This window comes from Aulonocara stuartgranti (genome assembly GCF_965226115.1).
Source record: "Aulonocara stuartgranti genome assembly, chromosome: 5".
NCBI classification, from domain to species: Eukaryota; Metazoa; Chordata; class Actinopteri; order Cichliformes; family Cichlidae; genus Aulonocara; species Aulonocara stuartgranti.
In genome coordinates this window covers 5931777-5950476 of record NC_138943.1, presented here as the reverse complement: position 1 = coordinate 5950476, position 18700 = coordinate 5931777, and the positions used below count along the sequence as shown (strand labels likewise).

The 18700-nt window shown below is 39.4% G+C and overlaps 2 protein-coding genes across 6 annotated transcripts in view; both read right to left on the bottom strand.

Moving 5' to 3' along the window:
• Positions 1-18700, bottom strand: part of LOC309706849 (uncharacterized protein) — a 464381-nt gene that overhangs the window by 360018 nt on the left and 85663 nt on the right. The gene's annotated exons all lie outside the window — the stretch shown is intronic.
• Positions 1-18700, bottom strand: part of cdh22 (cadherin 22) — a 193406-nt gene that overhangs the window by 148817 nt on the left and 25889 nt on the right. Inside the window, exons 1-2 of one of the 5 annotated variants that reach the window (XM_082533758.1) lie at positions 5100-5218; positions 3701-3786 (exon numbers count right to left, since the gene is read on the bottom strand). The exons of 3 other annotated variants lie outside the window; for them this stretch is intronic. The gene's annotated coding sequence lies outside the window, so the exon portion shown is untranslated. Of the gene's footprint in view, positions 1-3700; positions 3787-5099; positions 5219-18700 lie in introns of those variants that run through there. One more of the 5 variants, XM_082533757.1, reaches the window with a different exon arrangement.

The window sequence follows — 18700 nt, the reverse complement described above, 5'->3', positions numbered from 1 at the left end:
TACGTCGTTGCGCACTCGGTGCTTGCTTGGAAGTTTAGGGGGGGTTTTTTCGCTTTAAAAATAAGTTTTCTTCCCACGCACAACGGACACTAATGTTTTTGTCACTTTTTATGGAATCAAACTCAAAATAAGGTCAGTACTTCCACGCTTTAAACGCTGCACGCTCATACTCTCTCCGTACTCGATATGTGATCCATTGTTGATCTGCACACAGCTGTTGTCACCAACGTTGCACTTGCTTACGTCACTGTCATGAGACATTCTTGCAAAAAAAATCACGGTTTTAGTAACGCAGTAACGCAGCGTTACTACGGGAAAGTAACGGTAATCTAATTACCGTTTTTGCAATAGTAATCCCTTACTTTACTCGTTACCTTAAAAAAGTAATCAGATTACAGTAACGCGTTACCCATCTCTGATCTTGACAGAGACTAGAACAAAAGACAGCCAACATCCAAAGAAGAACTTGTTGGGATCAAAAAGCCTGCAGAACTATTCTTGAGGACTACTTTTTACAAGAGAGGTTGTCTAAGAGAGCTCAGGCTGTGTTCAAGAATAGAGGTCGTTATTCCAAATATTGACTTTCAAGCACATTAGAGTTATAAAGTGTTTTTGCCTTACAAATGACTTATAAACGACCCTTCCGTTTGTTTTACAATAAATAATTTAACCTTTTCCAGTTTCCTTGCAAAATACAAAGAGAAGTGTGTTGACTTAAGATTTATTTTTCCAGTATTATAAATTGCAAAGAAATAAATAAACAAGAGATAACGCTAAATTTAATTTTGAGAGAAACACAACCCCCCCCCCCCTTTTTTTAAAATTTTTTTTTATTTCTGAATGTGTTGTTTTAACTTTTTAGGCCTGTTTACGTTAGTGTCTCGCACAGTCACATTTGCTCTAAACACCTTATCTCTAATTCACACCAGTGTACAGCTCCAATACAGATAGACCCGGATGATGCTTTAGATATAGAGGCACAGTTTCTAGCTGTGATATCACTACAGCAGCGCAAAACAAATAAGGTTGTTCACTGAAACTTGTGCAGATTATACATTAGAACAATACACATTAAAGCTCTATTAAAGCTGAACTGATTAAACCAGAATTGTAGTAATCATAACTTTGATGGCCGTTCCCTAATATTACATCTTATGTAAATGTAGCATCCCTTAGATGTTACATTTGAAAAAATATGACTCTAATATTGTATAGGTGTTTGATACTCTACTTCTTATATATGTGTAACAAATTTTTAGTTAGACACTTTAAATCTTAGAGTGTATGTTTGTCTTAGCTCAAATGGGCACACATTGCAAGCTCTTTAATACAGAAGAAAAGTTTAGTTTTTTTCAGAATATATTATTAGCAAACATGCTCATGAAGGCCAGCTTCCTTGGTGAAGGGCAAGTCATACAGAGTGTTTTTATCCCTGATGAGAAAACAACCATGGATCACTTCAGTGGCTGATGGTCTGGAAAAAAATTACATCCTGAAAGCTTCTGTGAATGGCTGTCGAACAGAAGACATGTCAAAAATGCGCTTTCAGTGTGATTGTCTAAAGGCTTCCTGTCTTTGCCTCTCTCCTTCTGTCTTTGTCTCTCTGTTTGTGTAGCTGTCTATCTTCCTCAGTCTTACGAAAACTAAAAAGATTTTTCGAAAGAATAGCCCGCTTCCCAGCACTTTACAAAAGTGGTGGAATGACAATGGGGCTGTTAAAACCGCTTGGATCTCCTAATGCGTATCCTATCTATATTATTGATTCCAATTCTGGTAGCAACTCTCATAGACCTGTGAAAGAGTCTCTACTTCACCCAGTGGTCAGTAAAGTTAGTTTATATAGATACACGGTCCAACACAAGACACACACACACACACACACACACACACACACACACACACACACACACACACACACACACACACACCCCATACAGGCATGAAATAGCACCATGTTCAAAAGCAGCAGTGACCAAAGTCCAAACTTCAAACTCTGCTCACATCAAGCCCTGCCAGCCTGAGAGGACAGGAGCTTTCAGACAGCACAGCAAGCATCTTGTCTCTAAGCCTGTCTGCTTGGCCTCTTTTCTCTTTTCTACTTCACTTATTTTCCCATGGCAGACAGATGCTCTGACCTTGTGTAATGTCCTGACTGGCCACTCAGACAAGTCTTCCCACTTAATGAGAGAGTGTCACTTGTTAGCCAGCACCATTAGCTCCAGCTCCTGTCTCTAAATCTACCTGAGAGAATATGTTGCCCCCAGTGAATACAGTAGCACAGTCACAACGGAAAAATAACCCAAATTCAAATGTTTTTGCTAAATGGAAACAGTTACATTGCACATTTTCTAAACTTTCGTTCCATGTAGTTTTGAGTTATTGTCACTTAGTGTGCTTTTCCATGTGGAAAAGCATGCCAGGAGCCTCATACCCTAGCTCTTTTCTGTGGACAAAGTAATTTAGTTTTTATTTTTATGTCACTCTGAAGACATTGTAATATGATCTGAAGTTTAAACAGACTGACCACAAAAACACTGGTGAAAGAACATAATGTCACCAGTCAAATCTGCTTGTAGTGTGACATGAAAGATTGCATCTAATACGTATGATGTTGTTAACTGCTGTAAGCTTGAACTTGGCAATGATGGGGAGTAAGAACCTTTTTCTAATGGAAAGAAACTTCTAACACAATTGACCTCGGGGTGGGGCAGCAATTTGCAATGATCAGTTGGAGGTTAAGAGCATAGAGAGACCACAAAGAAGTGATGGCATACAAACACATGAGGAGTAAAATGAGTACGAGTGTACAGGAGAAATGCCCAGAAGGAGCAGAAGGACTTTAAGCTGAATTCTGGATTTCAGCCAATCTGCAGCCAATTTGAAAATGATTTGGTTATGAAGCTGTTATGATCAGAAAGGCACACAGTGTTCACTCCACATACACATCTCTCCATAAATGAATATTGAACTACAAAAAAAGTTGTGGTGCAGTTATTAGAACTGTTGCCTCACAGTGAAAGGTTCTGGGTTTAAATTCTCCTGTGTGGAGTTTGCACATTCTCCCTGTGCCTCCATGTTCATATCTCTCCAGCTATTCTGGCTTACTCCCAAAATCCAAAGACAGGTTATTTCAAATTAGCTGTAGGTGAGCACTGATGGTTTTTTGTCTCTCTGTCACCCCAAATTGGATAAACTGTTGAGAAAATGGATGCTTATCTCATTTATTTGTGCCTATGTGCAAATTAAGCTTGGGTTAAAACATGCCCTGTCACACCACTAACCGTTTGCATTGCAAAATTATGTGTTGAGAATGACAGTCCTGAGAGAGACTGTGCACCATAACCTGGTGCATCACAAAATGCCTCCAAAGGATGGCTTGTGTGTAAGTGAGATAAGCAAGAGTCTTGCATATGTTATGCATTGGGAATGGAGAAATTGGTGAACATATCTAATTTTGGAGAACACTGCTTGCTTTAAAATGAAAATGCTTTAAATATCACTGCTTACATTTGTAATTATTCTGTTACCTTGTTAATACTGACAGAAATAGATTTTTGTGAGAATACAGAGCATACCGAGCAAAGGTCTGACCAATCACACCCTGACAACATCAGAGAGTTACTTGGCTTGTCAGACAGTACTTCAACGTGAAAGTGTCAACTCTCTAAGAAAAGCTCCATGATATTAAAACACATCTCACCTGAGTCATGAGGCTTTTATCTTTCCAATGTGAAGTGGACAGACCTGAGAGTCCTTCTTTTAAACCTCAACCTAAAATTCTCCAGCCTTTCAAAGAAAAGAAAAAAAAAAACACTGCTCTGAATGACCATTCATCGACCCGTCCAAATGGAACCATTGTTCAGAAGGAAAACTCCAGTGATGGCTGCGTCTCCTGTGGGCGCCACATTATGAAGAAGATGATAGATGTATTTTAAGAGGTCTTTCAGACTTTCCTGGCTGTTCGAACATATTCTAACAGAGTGGTAGCCATTAGTGCACACAGTCAAAACTGGAGAATCTATAAAACAAGGGTGTCAAATATGTTCGATGAGCAGTGCCCATTCAGGCTCTACAAACACAAATCACTGTCAGCAACATGCTCAGAGTGCACACTGGCACACAATAGACAAGCTGCAAGCAGTCTGAATCACAAGGTCTCCTGCTGGAGGATTGTGCGAGAAAATCTGTTATCATTAAACAAGAAAATAATACATATATATAGGATCAGTAGTCAGAGGATTGCAGTAATTCTCAGGGACATTTTGAGGAAAGTCAGTCTTTAAATCAACTTATTAGGGTATATTAGTAAACCATGAATAAACTATTCTCCACCAAACCACAACCGAATAGTTTTTATAACATGTGTGACAGACACTTTTGCCTTGAGGCTTTTTCTGATGAGATTTTGGCAAATAGTACCTGAAACAACTAAAGAGCCAAATGCATCTCTCAAATCCTCCATCAGGTCTTGTCAAGATTTTTTTCCCCATTTCTTGAGAACAGGACTTTCAGGTACTGATCATTTGCTGAATAGACCTTTTTAGGCCTGTTTCTTCTTCTTTTTTCCACCACTTTTCACATTTTTTTAATGGACATTCCACACATTGCTCTGACATGCCAAGTCTCTGGTTGATCCATCTCCAAAGATGGTAAGATGATAAGCTCTTAAAAATCATCTTGTTAGTGCAAAAATACTATTTTATACTTGTTAAACTGTGTAATCTCTGGCATTCTTCACAGATTCAACGAACAAAACAAGAATAAATTATGTATTTTTGCAACACACAAAAAAAACACTGACACTGACAAAGTGCCTAAAGATAAAATTCAAAATTTTCTGTCATCTGTGACACAACACTGGCTCATCCCTTGAGTTGGGTGCCTTTTTGTGCTTCAATGATTTATATATGAGTGGGGAAAAAAGTATTTGTTTGAAAATCGTCAGGTACAAGGTACAAGCACTAGACAATATTATGGAACGGCTGTGTGCAGGCAGGAAAAGGACCCAAAGTGCAGACTCTGGAGACAAACGTGGACTTAAACAGCTTTAATGCTAAACTCAAAAGGGTAACAAAACTTAGAATACAAAATACACTTACGCAGACAGAACACACAACAAGATAAGGGTAGATCGCAACACGGACACAGAGAAACACAGGGCTAAAATACACAGATGGAGCAATCAGGGAATGGGTAACAGGAGGGAAACACAGCTGGGACAAATCAGGCCTAACGAGACAAAGGAAGCAAAACCAGACGCATTTACATGAGACACGGACTTTCAAAGTAAAACAGGAAACACAGAGACGCGAACTTGACAAGGGGATACAGCTGACAGGGGAGACAGAGCAACTAGAGAACACAGAGACATAAACCATAAACCAAAGACTAGAAATGATAAATAATATAACCCATATGGAAAAGAAATAGTAAAAACTTATATGTGATTACTCATGAAAGTGGCCACTTTCTCATTACTTTCATATATTGTTTTAGTAAGTATCCAAAACATACAAGTTTCATTATATAATTTTTCAAGGGATCTTATATCTGTTTTCACTCTTATATGCTTTTCATACAAGTTTCACACAAGACAGATACAAACTTTATAAGATTTATATATATATCTTTTCCATATGGGAATAAACTCAAACCTCTGGGTCAACAACCCAGGCATCCTAACAGTCAAGAGGCAGACAAGAGGTATTTTCGAATTACAATGTGTTACTGGTTGGGAGGAGGTAGTTTAGTGTGATGGCGAGACAAGCTTACGGAGTCCTTCAAAAAAAAAAACAAAAAAAACCTTTGTCTAACTACTCTTTCTGTCGAGATTTCTACTGATGATAACTGTATGGCTATATACGGAATTTGAATGTATTTTCTATGATTATTAGTAATTTGTTTTATATTGTTGTACTACATGACTGTAAAAAGTGCTCTATGCTTATATATATTTTACACAAATATATATTTTATGCTCACATATTTACTCTACACTGTCTGCAATGACACTGTGTTAAAAAGGAAAGGCTTAAAAACTTCCACCAGTCCCTAATGCACTAGCTCGCACTGCACACTGCCATTTTTTTCATGTCAAAGCTACTGCAATTTTGAAGTGAAGTGTAGGAGCTAATAGAGAAGCCACTTTAAAAAAAAGAGACAGAAAGACAGCACTGATGGAAGGACTAACAACAAGCGAAGATCACCCATCCGCTGTTTTTTGGGGGTTTTTTTTGAGGTAGCGGGTGGGGTGGGTTGTTGGGGGGTCTGTGTAGTGCAACAATGACAAATTGCTATGTCCCCTGAGAGGTGACCTGCTTATGTAGTGTGCTCCCCCTTTAACCTAGCTTTAAGCCATTCTCACCTGTCAGATCATTGCCTGGGTGTATATATGAGTTTGCAGTTGTGTGGTTTTGTAGAAGTTCACATGTACGAGTCCTTATGTGTTCGTGTGTTCATGTTGGATTTTATTTTTCCTTTCTTTCTTTTTTGTTTAAGAAGAAAAACAATTTTCCTCAACCCCTGTCAACACCCCAAAGCCATCCAAATAAAGCTCAAATTTTTCATCATCCAATCCTTCTCACTTTCTCTCACACACACCAGTGATTTGAACATAGGCTGTTTAACAGTCTATGGTGACTGCATTAATGAGTAAGGCAATATTAGCCACTCATTTAGATATACACAGTATGCATGACAATGTGCTCTATATAGTCACAATGCGCTTTAGAAGATGCGTTCATGTTCGTATACCCAGACCAATATTATTTAGAGAGGGAAGCTCTCAAACATTCAGTCAGGTGCTGCAAGCATCTCCTCATCCACCTTTACACTTTTGTTCTGCAGCATTAGCCGACTGTAATCATGACTGTGACAGATACTGACAAAGGTGAGATTTGTACTACATTTCAGATAGCAGTAGGAGAGTCAATATTGATGAGATGTCCAGGAATAATACAGTGGTGTTTAGTAAGCAGGTACACAGGACAGAAGTCATGGACAAGTAAATATTAATGAATAACGTACCAGAGCGTTATGGCGAGAATGTAATGAGAATGCAGTCTCTGTTGCAGCAGCCATTGAGAGCGGCACAAAATGTCAGTGGAAGGGTTAGAAAAACTTGATGACACAAAAATTTGAGGTATTAATAAGAGTCTAGTTTTGCACACAGTTCATTGCAAGTCATTCATTACAGTTCTTGTTATAGTTAGGATATTACACTATGTAGAGTAAAACTAATTCATTAAATGTACAAAAATGTATTTTCCAAGGGAAAAAACGTTGTTTGAGTTGGTTCAAATGTTGAAAATGGACAATGCACATATTTAGACCCAGAAATGTTCCATCTTTAGTGTCAAAATCTCATTTTCTGAAAGTAAATGCAAACCTTCCTATCGTGTTCATGTCAGTGAACTTGAGATGATATTAAACTGAATACAGCAGAATGTAAAAAAACAAATAAATAAAATAGTACTTGTGAGAAAGCTTTTGTTTCCTAGGTTTGCTTGCAGAAAAAAGGATATAAGCTTTAAGAAATCTAAGAACTTTCATTAAAAGAGAGGTTACTTGATAGTTTAAAAAAAAATACAAACACAATAACATTTCAAAATGGCAAACTAACAAACATGTTTCAAAATTACAAATGGGGTCAACGTTTTGCTTTGCCAATTTCTTATTTTAAAAGAAATTCAGCTCCTCCCCTTTGTGAGTGTGGACGCTTCATCTCTTTGCTCTTGAATGCTTTGCTTCTTATATTGATTTTTATTGATTTTTATGCTGATTTTTTCCCTTTTTTCCGTGTGAGCTTACCTGCGATAACTTCTGGACACTTGTAGATCATTAGGACTAGAGTGTTCTTAACAGAAACAGCAACATTTTATGGTTACCTTGTCCTCAGCGCTCCGTGTGTCTGTGGCCTAGACACAGCTGAAGCCTGATTACAGCGTCTGGGCACCGAGCAGCCTCAATAGCCTGGAAAGGTGCTAACCGCTAGGCTAACTAGCAACAAGATGCCTTCCCTCTCCACAGATGACTACCACAGCCTCCTGCAGAAGATTGCAGTACTGGAGACAAAAATTCATCGCTTAGAAGTAAACGTGGAGGTAAATGGACTGTGTGGAAATGAAACAACCTTGCCTTTGATTCAAAACAATGGCGATGAGCAAGCTAGTACACAGCTAAGGAGCACAGATAACATGACCAAGAAAGTAGACTCTGTGCATTATTATAAATCCTCAAGTGATAATCCCCCCTTAGACTGTCTTGGTGCAAAACCAAGACATAAATCATGTCTCCTGGAAGGGGGAGGACGTATCACAGGCAGGGCACAGCGAGCTGAAATCTCTGAAACCGACTGGCCTTCACTTCCTACGAGACAGAGAAGCTCTTCTACCCCTGTATACGGGAGGAAACAGGACTGGACAACCGTGAATAGGAAGGTTAACAACAAACCTCCAAAACAACTGAATGTGAAACTGCAGAACAGATTTGCTCCACTATCAAAGGACCCTGGATCTATATCGGACAACCATCCATCTAAAAGCAGCGAAATAAGGTCTGAAAATCTGTTAAAAAGTGAAAGGCCACAGGGAAAGCTAAAGGCTAGGCCTGAAACTCTGATTGTGGGTGACTCTGCCGTAAAGGATGTACAAAGGATGTGCGGTAAGAACACTAAAGTCCTCTGCTTTCCTAACGATATGGTCAACAACCTGAAGGAGAGAATTCTTCAAATTGCAGATGAATATCCAACTGTGACAAACATTGTCCTGCATACAGGGTCAAACGATGTGTCCAAACAACAGTCGGAGGTTCTGAAACGGGACTTTACTGGATTATTAAATACTGTAAACTCTCTGAATGCAGCTGTATTCATCAGTGGACCTGTACCGCCGGTCAGAGGAGGAGACAAGAGATTCAGCAGGTTGTTTACACTGAATAAATGGCTTATATCAGCATGTGCTGACCACTCAGTGCACTTTATCGACAACTTTAATATTTTTTGGGAACGCAGGCATCTGTTCAAAGCAAATGGATTTAATTTTAACAAGTCAGGGGTGAAACTGTTCACCTCCAACTTGTTTTATTTCATACGTCATCCATCCGTGCTTGGTGCCAAGGCTGAGATAAACGAGGAGTTATCTCATAAAGAGGAACAAACAGAACTCCAAGAACAGACAAAGCCCAGCAGAAACCTTGAAGAGGAGCTCCATTTGCCCCCACCCGGGAAGAGCCTCAGAAAGGAGAGACATCCATGGCATCTGAGGAAGAGCCTCAGAAAGGAGAGACATCTAAGGCAAGAAGAGGGGTCCCTATTTGCCTCCAACTCTCTCAACAACACCAACGACCAGGACAAGGGACCACGACCTTCCCCAGTCCCCCAAACCCCTGACAGGCCATCACCCTCCTCCCCCTCCCTTTCTCCCTCCTCCCCACACCTGAAATTCACTGAGGTGATGATGGAGCGGGTCAATGCTGGGCTCAGATCTACCCCCCGTCCCAATCCCTTTTTGTCCCCCATAAACCCCCCACCAGAGCGGCCAAAGGTTCGCCATCGAGCCCCACCCTCAACAGAGCAATCGAAGTCACATTGCCCAGCCTCGCCCCCCTTAGTTCCTCTTCATGCCCTGTCTCCGCAGTCTGATGCGTGATGTGTGAAGGGTCCGGGCTGTGAGGATTATGGCAGTGATGACTTTTCCCAGGAGAAGCTGGGACCCTGTTTACTAGAAGGTTTTAAAATTTCTGTACTTTTAGGTGACAGGAGACATGTGGCCTGGTCAAAACACAGAGAGCTGCACTCTAAAAGATCTTTAAATATAGTAAACATACCTTGTGTGCCACAGACTGCTCCCAAACACGAGGGGACAAGTAATACCTCTAAAAAACTCAAGTTGGCTTTATTAAACATTAGATCTCTAGCTGGGAAAACATTTTTAATTAATGATTTAATCACTGAGCACAGCCTTGATTTTATGTTTTTAACTGAAACTTGGTTGGACCAAAGTAACAGTGGAGCTGTTCTCATCGAGACGACCCCTCCTAACTACAGTTTTATCAGTGAGGTCAGGGCGAGCAGGAGAGGAGGAGGGGTTGCTGTCTTATTTAATGAATCATTTCAATGTAAGCAGCTATCTCCTGGAAGTTTTCAGTCTTTTGAATATGTGGCTTTACAGCTGAAGGCCCCATCCAAAGTTGTGTTTCTTAATGTTTACAGGCCTCCCAAATACTGCACAGACTTTTTTAATGACCTCAGTGAACTGCTGTCTGTGATCTGTGTTGATTTTGACTGTGTAATTATTGCTGGGGATTTTAACATTCATGTGGACAACCCTCAGGACAAAGGGACTAAAGACCTGAGTAACACTCTGGGCAACTTTGGGCTGACTCAGCATGTAACAGAGGCCACACATAATAGAGGACACACTCTTGACCTACTGATCTCCAAAGGCCTGAGCATTTCAAAGGTTACTGTGTCTGATGTGGGCCTGTCTGATCATTACTGTGTTTTCTTTGAAAGTAAAATCTCAGCCCACACAAATATATCAACAACAGTGATCACAAAACGGTGTATAACTGAACACAGTAGTGCAATTTTTAACCAGGTCTTCCCATTAACACCTGACCTGCCCAGAGGGTCAGTCAATGAGCTCGTCAATAGCTTCAATGCTAACATGTTAAATGTAATGGACACTATTGCTCCCATTAAGGTGAAGGTTATCTCTGGAAGGAAAAAGTCTCCATGGAGAAACTCCACACTGGTGAAAAATGAAAAAAGAGAGTGTAGGAAAGCTGAGCGCAGATGGAGAAAAACAAACCTCCAGGTTCATTATGACATTTATAAAGAGAAACTTCACAATTATAATTTACAACTGAGGAATGCAAGGAGGTCCTACTTCTCTGACATCATCACTAAAAACAGCCATAATGCTCGGGTCTTATTTTCTACAGTTGACAGGCTAACAAACCCTCCTGTGTCAGTGGCAGCTGAACTTCATTCGACCATGGCCTGCAATGATTTTGCCAAATTCTTCACTGAAAAAATCCAAAAAATTAGACAAGCAATTGGTACATCAACAGCAGATCCAGGATATGTACTGTGTCCACCAAAAAACTGTTTAAACACCATGAAACAGTTTCAACCTATTAACAGCAAAGACCTGGAGGACATCTTAGGTCAACTGAACTCCTCCTCCTGCTGTTTAGATGTCCTGCCAACAAGTTTTTTCAAAAAGGTCTCAAAGACTTTAGAGTCAGACCTGTTACAGATCGTCAACTTTTCTTTATTATCAGGTGTGTTTCCAGAATCACTAAAAACTGCTGTAATCAAACCTATACTGAAAAAGGACAATCTTGACAAGACACAAATGAACAACTACAGGCCGATCTCAAATCTCCCGTTTTTAAGTAAGATCATTGAAAAAGCAGTTTCTCAACAGCTCAGTTACTTCTTAAAACAGAATAATTGCTACGATGCCTTCCAGTCAGGTTTTAGACAGAACCACAGCACTGAAACTGCTCTGACCAAAGTGTTTAATGACATATGTCTGAATACAGACAGTGGAAAAATGTCAGTCCTAGTTTTACTGGATCTCAGTGCAGCATTTGATACAGTTGACCACAACATATTACTCAAACGACTGGAGAACTGGACAGGTCTTTCAGGAACTGTACTAAACTGGTTCAAAACATACTTAGAAAACAGGAAATACTTTGTATCAATAGGTAACTTCACATCTGAGCAGACAAGTATCACATGTGGAGTTCCCCAAGGTTCCATCTTGGGACCCCTTCTGTTTAACATCTACATGCTCCCACTGGCACAGATTATAAACAACAACAAAATAAACTATCACAGCTATGCAGATGACACACAAATATATATCACAATGTCACCAGGAGACGAGGCCCTGTACAGGCTCTTGGTAAATGCATTGAGGAAATCAATGACTGGTTGTGCCACAATTTTCTCCAGCTAAACAAAAACAAAACTGAGGTAATAGTCTTTGGCGCCAAAGAAAAACGATTACAGGTCACCAGAGAACTTCAATCTATACATCTAAAAACCACAAACCAGGCGAGAAATTTGGGTGTAGTGATGGATGCATACCTAAACTTAGAAAAACACATTAAGACAATAACAAAGTCAGCTTACTATCACCTCAAGAATATATCAAGGATAAAAGATCTGATGTCTCAACAGGACCTGGAAAAACTAGTCCATGCATTCATCTTTAGTAGGCTTGATTACTGTAACAGCATCTTTACAGGTCTACCTAAAAAATCAGTCAGACAACTACAGCTCATTCAGAACTCTGCTGCTCGAGTCCTCACTAAGACCAAAAAAGTGGACCACATCAGTCCAGCTCTGAGGTCCTTACACTGGCTGCCTGTCCGTCAGAGGATAGACTTTAAAGTTCTGATGCTGGCCTATAAAGCTCTGAATGGTTTAGGACCAAAATACATCAATGACCTCCTGACCCAGTATGAACCTTCCAGATCCCTCAGGTCATCTGGATCCGGTCTTTTATCAGTTCCCAGAGTCAGAACCAGACACGGAGAAGCTGCATTCAGCTTTTATGCTCCTTATATCTGGAACAAACTCCCAGAAAGCCTCAGATCAGCTGAAACACTCAGTTTATTTAAATCCAGGTTGAAGACTCACCTGTTCTCAGCTGCATTTGAATAAAGCACCAAATCCACACTTTAAGCTTAAATTTCAAAACTTACATTTAACTACTGATTTTATCTACTGTTCTGATTTTATCTGTTTTGATTTTATATACTGTTTTGTTTGTTTGTTTGTTTGTTTGTTAATTAGTTAGTTAGTTTATTTGCTTGTTTTAATCAATTTTAAATCATGCTTTTTATTTGTTCTTGTTTCTAATGTCTCTGTAAAGCACTTTGAATCACCTTGTTGTTGAATTGTGCTATACAAATAAACTTGCCTTGCCTTGCCTTGCCTAAAAGCTAATTAGCTAAATGCATTCATACCATTCCCTTGAATGTGTCATGCATTTGGAAACTGTTTTTATAAACCATTTTGATCATTATTTTTGTTCATAGGCTGGAACTAAATATGTATTTTTTTCACCTGGAGTCTTTAATGTGTTTGCCACTTGAAAATACCAGAGGAAAACACGATGAAGGTCATACAGTTGTAAAAACACTCCATGTCTTTAGACACAAGTATGCTGCAGCCTTTTGTGGTCATTTGTCAAGAGCAATTATGGAGAATAACGTCAAACAGCAAAAACACTCATAGGTGTATGCACATCAGCCACGCGAGAATTCTGCATTTTTTTAAATATATATTTTAAAGAACTTACAGCATATGTAAATATACATGCATGTACATTGACACACATCCTTGGATGTGCATACGCTCACACACACATGACAGACACAAAGTGTGCGTGCGCGTATTTAATTCCATAGTGTATTTGAAGGAATAAACCACGTCTTTATTGTCAGTCTGCCACTGTAAGCTGGCTCATCATGTCATTTGGTGATTAGGCCTTTGTGGACCAGATGTTTCAGTAACAAAGGGCTATACGCATTAATCCAGGAAACATAACCCACTCCCCGCCCTCCCGAATTTTACCTCACCTTGGCGTGCCTTGCCAGTTGATGCCCAAGTTCCTCCTGCTTCTTGCTTTTCAGGCTTGGCCAAGACAGTGTTTAGAAAACAGTGTGTAGTAGTGTTGTTATCCCCGCATAGCGCCTTGCGGGTCTGAAGATGCGTAATTTTCTCACAACAAGGGTTCCCATGATAGCTCTCTGCTTTGAGTAGCTATTAATGCCCTTTCTTGCTCAGTGGTTTGTCAAATGCATTAATCTGAGGCTTGGCAATGGATGGAAAGAAGCATGGGAGTGAAGATAGAAAGCATAGAGAGCAGAGGAGAGCAGAGGAGAAGAGAGGAGGGGGAAAAAAAGACAGCATATTTTTCTGTTTTTTAGGACTAACAACCTTTGACCAAAGCAGAGATTTGAGGAGTTGGACACCATCACTGAAATTCTGATGCCTCATTTGGTCTGTCAACAAAGCAAAATGACTTTTAAAATGATTCCCAACCCCTTACATGTCAGATAATTTCTTACTCATTAAAGCAATTTGTCATCTGCTTTGTAAACATATCCAATCAAACATTACCTGCATCTGTTTAAGAAAGACCTACAGTCCTTTCACTTTTAATTTATACACTGCTCAGTCTTACAATATGTTGTCCTCAAACTTGAGTTTTGCACTTGTGCCTTCATACCTTCACAGAACATTTTAACACATATTAATGGTATTTTTCTCAAAATGTTAAAGCGCCAACGTGATAGAGGTGCGTCACTGCATATTCATTAGAAGACACACAGCTAATGCAGTGACAAGCTCAAAGTGACACTGAAGATTTGATGAAGTATTGACTGCCTCTGGCTATCTTCCCAAAAAATGCTCCAAAAAATGCATGCCAAAGAGCTTAGACACTTCCAAGTCCTTGCTTGCAATGTCAGTTCATGCAAAAACAAATTGATGATTATCTAATAAGTAAATTTTGAAAATTTAACTGAAATTAAAAATGTTTGTAGGATCAAAGAAAGCGTGAGCACGTTACAGAGGGGTTTTCATTGAGAACAGAGAGGAACTTGCCCATGGGATGTGTCGAGTGAGGGAGATAAACGGCAACCAAACAGCTCAACGTCTCTGTGGGTAATTACAAAGGACTTCAGGGTCTCTTTGTCCGTAGGAAATGAGTTATGTGTCATGTACAAACACTGTAAAGCAGTCTCTGGATTCATTAGCTCCCATATCTACATAGAGAATAAATAAAAGAATATTAATGTAGCTGTGCCATGACTTTGCGCTTCCATTGATTTTATACAATTACTCAAGAAAAACCAGACAAGCACAAACAAGGCAGTAATGACCTGTTACATTGGGGCAGAAGTTATCAAGGGAAAATTTATCTCAAGTGCTGGTAAGGTATCTTTTTTTCTTACTTTATTTTTTGTTTATTTATTTATTTGCAGCTCAGGAACATCGCAGAATGTGAATTAATTGAAAGAAGAAGACTCTTACATTTTACAGGTTTTTTGTTTGTCATTTTGAAGAAGCCAGTAAAACCTTTTGGTACACATGAATATGATGCAGATTTAGGTTTTTGTTTTTTTGTTTGTTTTTTACTATTGTGCACAAGCTTGTTTGATAAGATATACAGTATGTTCAAAGAATAACTTTGCAAGAAAAATCAGTTCTGTTATCATCATAGCAGCAGTGAAGGTTTTCTTAAGCTTACTGTGATTTTTAACTCATTCAAATGCTGGTGTAGGCAAGGCAATCAGTCCCTTGTTGGGTGTTTAGCGCTTGGCTTCAATTCAGTGTCACCTTCTGGCTCATAGGCTGAATGGAGCCTTACTACTAACACTCCTGCATAGCAATGACACACAGAGGACACTAGTGAGGTCTTGCTGATTTCTCATTCACTCTGAAGACTGGTGAAGCTTCGGCTTTGTTATTCCATACTATGACTGCACTCTTATACACATTCCCAGCATCTCTTTCCTACAATGTAGTGTTTTTGTATTTTTTGATAGAGCACAATACAATAATAAAAAAATCATATCAAAGTTAAAGTGGCCAGAAAAAAAAGGAAGAAAGAGAGAAAGAAATCATGAGAGGCTGATTTTGAAGCTACTCTGGCGACATCTTTCAAGAAAGAGCCAGTGGAGAACAGGAGCTATTCCCTCATTTCCCCTTAACCCCTCCCTCTTATCCTTTCTGATCTGATCGTAACAATCGCCCCCTCCTACTCCCCATCACCCCACCTTTACCTGGGCCTCACATTTCCCAAGAGGCATTAAACTCACTGGCCCTGTTTGATTTAGGCAGGTCGGGTGTCAGTGTTCGCTACAAGCCCATGGTGAACCATGAATAATGGATCTGCCATGGGTCTGAGTACTCCTGGGACTCCCAGCTGCCCCCTTCCTTCACTCCTGCTGTGACTGGAATAGTCAATGTCCCATTAACAACCAATGATTCATAAAGGTTCCCACTGCCAGCACACAAGAAACAGGAAATGTGCAAGAGAGATTGTTAATGGGAGAAGTCTGTTACACTTTTTTTTCTTACATGTTTGAATTTCTTAAGAAAAAAAAAAGGAAAATACTTATTAACTTTAAAGACACTGGACATATGGTTTCATTGAAGGAAGGGTAGGCAGTATCAGTGTTTTTTCTCTCTCATGGAAAACATCTGGGTACTGGGCTTCAAAGAATAACCAACAGAAAACCCAACAGTTGGTGTGCTAATTTCCAAAGTAGGTTTTTAAGTTTTTTGATGTAGAATTCGTATGATGTGATTGAAGTAATGAAAAAAGCAGTTGTGTGAATGATTCCAGGACTTCCTGTGTTATCCAGGTCATACAACTCAAAGTACCCCTGTTGAGCTTCCAAAGTCCCTGTCGCTTGTTCACATAATCTTTTGTTGATCCTATTCTACAAAGTATTGTGGTGTTACTGAACAAAAGATTGTTTGAGTTGTATGATTTATGTTGAAGGGCAGTTTGATCTGCACAAAGGCAAGACTGATCACATGCTGTAAAGACAGCACTACTGATGCCTCGGGTATTTTTGTACACGCTTGTATACACTTTTCCCCATCCCTCAGAGGTGAAATCCTGGTAAAAACTACAGTAGTTCTTCCATGAGACATGTATTTGAAAAGAAATTAAAATAGTTCTTGCTTTACTTGCTAGTTTTGCATGTTAGTGTGCATGCAGCTGAGTGTAAAGCAGCTCTCATTAGTCTTGTTACTACTTCTCACTTTACAATAAAATGAAAATAGCGCTGTAGCTTATGGTGCTATAGCATGTATCATGAGGATGCCTGTGGTTGTAGCCTTGCATAGTTCCTCAATGTATTCCAGGAATACTGACAAACTGTCAATAAATGCACCACTTACAGTAGACTGACGTCTTACACCAGTACTTTCAGCGAACTCTAAATTCCGATATAGATTATGTTCATAATCAACACAAAGAATGCCATTATGAACAGCCTGGGTTATTACAGTGGTTTGAAACTATCTTCTGCAAATCTGTTGCAACTAAACTAGCCTGCTATACCAGGAGACATTTACTCCTCCTTTTCCATCAGTCTTCCTTTTCTTACTGTCTGCCACCTCCTACTCTTAAATGTTGAATCATGACCAGAACGAACCAGGAGACAGTTTTTTTCTACCACACTGTTGCTGATAAGTTCCTTTTTCCCATAGCTGCAAAACCTAAGAAACAGAAATATAGTTATCTGATTTCCAGACAGTTGTGATGAATTTAACTACCTGATGTAGTGAGCATTGAGCAGTTGGAGGCTGTTTCAGTATTTGAGACTTGTTTGCCCCAGTTAACTTTTTGGGCATGCAAGGCACAGAAAAGCACAATGTATCAACAGGGATCATACATCACATGTATACAGTGACAAATATATTTACAAACAGGCCACAGAGCATGCCTGAAGTCTACATCATTACTAATACAAGACGACCCCAAGGAACTCTAACTCCAGCTTTCTAGGAATGGCAAATGTATTTAAAGGGCTATGACAGGTAACTATTCAGTTTTTTAGATTGACAAATTGGTCATACTGGACACCGAAACCTTCAGAAATAATCTGAATTCGCATTCAGTTAGTTACAGAGACATAGAAATCATCACACAAAGTGCAAATACAAATAATGCTACATAAGTATGTAGGATGCAGGTATGAGGGCAAAGGCTAGCTGGAACTGTGCTTCTCAAATAATATGCAACACTAGTACAAAGGAAGAGTATGGGGAATACAATGAAAACAGTGCTGCTTCACTTTTGTACTTTGGGCTTGGGCACTTTAAATAAAATTGTGCTGCCCTCACAACACTTGACCATGTGAAGCTAGACAGCCAGCGAACAAAATAGACGAGCTCTCCACACAAGGCTTGCTTTTCTTGATTTTACTGAAGATCTTTTTAAGCCTTTCCTCTCTCAAGGCTTCTCTTTGCTATTTCGTATTTGTAACTGAAAAATACAGAAAGTGAAAATAAATTGCTAGCTAACACACATCTTAATGAGAAACTTAATGATTAGCCTAGCTTAACACGTGCGTTACATTAGCATCACAATTCACCCCATGTAAACACATATGAAGGTTGTTTCTGAACACATTAATACTCACAAAGACGAACGTTTCCCAAGGTACAAGCGTGTAGGGCACTTTTAGCGTGTACATGAACTTATTCACTGTTTTAATACTTCCGAAGCACTTTTCACAGCATCTACGGAGAAAATACGTCAAAGATAGGTTAATGATCAGAGCGCTCCCTCGCTCCCATTCCCAAGGCCGCTTGCGACTAAGACGTCTCACTGTGAGCAAACTTCGAACCCACACATTTTAACTGTTTTTAGCATGAATCACATAATATTTCTTAACTTTGAATTTATTTATCACCTTGCTTATGTAACTTAATCAGACTATGCACTAACTACTGACTTTTGACCAAAAGGCATAACAAAAATGCTCTTTTAAGTCCAGCTGCAGGAAGTCAGGTCTGAACAACAATGTTCCTTTGTTGTTCATATTTTCCAATTGTAATTGCCATTGTGAAGCTGATACAGTGCACAACACTGAAAAGAAGCCACCAACACCAGTTAACATGTAAAACTACACCTACAAAGCACAATAAAGC